This window comes from Oreochromis aureus, linkage group 3 (assembly GCF_013358895.1).
Source record: "Oreochromis aureus strain Israel breed Guangdong linkage group 3, ZZ_aureus, whole genome shotgun sequence".
In the NCBI taxonomy this organism is placed as follows: domain Eukaryota; kingdom Metazoa; phylum Chordata; class Actinopteri; order Cichliformes; family Cichlidae; genus Oreochromis; species Oreochromis aureus.
In genome coordinates, this window is record NC_052944.1 from 92330030 (window position 1) to 92331595 (window position 1566).

The window sequence follows — 1566 nt, forward strand, 5'->3', positions numbered from 1 at the left end:
TGCAGGTTTCTCCCTGTGCTGTTCTCATCTGTCTTTTGGTGGACAAACATTTTTTTTTACTGGCACACATAATTTGTGGGGCATCTTAATGCGACCTGATTGTTCTCTCATTTTAGTTTTAGTAATATTTTATAATGTTTGTACAAAATGAAAAAAAAAAAAACGGCAGGTGTGAACTGATATAGATTACTCATCTATATGATGCAGAGGCAACGTTACTTAGCTCCACTTCTCTAAAGCTTTTCTGCATAATGTCACTAAAAGGGATTAGGTAGCATTGGTAACATTGTTTTCCTAATGAGAATAGGTAGGTTTAATGTCGTTATTCTGACTTCCTACTGCTCCATATATTCAAACAACAAATCTATTTTTCTATTTTTTATCATTTTTAATAATATATTTTAATATATTATAAAACCGTGCCACGGTGGTTAGCACTGTTGCCGCACAGCAAGAAGGTCCTGAGTTCAAAAATTTGACTATTATTGGAACACTATAACCTTTGGAACATCCCGCCATCAGGCTGGGGTCTTTCTGTGTGGACATTGCATTCTCTCCCCGTGTTTGCGTGGGTTCCCTCTGGGTACTCCGGCTTCCTCCCACAGTCGAAAGACATGCAGTTTGTGGGGATAGGTTACTGGATTAATCCAAATTGCCCATAGGTGTGTATGCGGGAATGAATGTGAGCGTGAATGGTTGTCTGTCCCTGTGTGTTAGCCCTGCAACAGACTGGCGACCTGTCCAGGGTGTACCCCGCCTCTCGCCCTATGACAGCTGGGATAGGCTCCAGCACCCCCCCCCCGCGACCCTGAAAAGGATAAGCGGAAACAAATGGATGGATGGTTGATTAGGAGTAAAGTTAAAATAGTTTTGGGTCAAATGTTTGGTTTTGCAAGACAAGTTGAAGGTTACGTGAATGTAGCTTGAATTTTACACTTTGTGTTTAGTGTTTTGACACAAAGAGATGGGGTTTTAGAAAATGTGTTTTAGCAATTCAGAAAAACTGAAACAGAGAGAAAGATTTGTGTATCAGCTGCTGTTTGCTGCTATAGATACAATCCAGCTGATGTGGGAGAACTACATGTGACACTTTGATGCAGCCATGAATCTGACTGATTTCTTTTCATTTTCAAAGGTTGATGCATCAGTTAAAGTCCTTAAAAAGCTCAGAAATAAAGAGAAAGGTTGGTTAAAGCAAAGAGAGGCACTGGCAGCATTTAAGACACTAAACAAGAGAAACAGATCAGAGAACATCAGACTGAATAAGTGGAATAAAGTGAAACAGAGAACTAACGCTCCCTAAGAATGGAGCTGTCAGAGGAAGAGAGCAGCAAACTGAAAGTCTCTGTTAGCTGCAGAGCTCTGAAACTTCACACAGCTTTGGATGATAACATGGAGAAAGGATGTGGAGATTTTCACAGCTCTGCTAGAAATCATCTTCTAGTTATTGTGACTCAGATATGACTGATTATAGATGAGGACCAAAGAAGGTTTTACTGAGATTTGAACTGACTTAGCTTAGCCTGTGTTTTAGCCACATGCTAAACAAACACATGGTCAGAAACT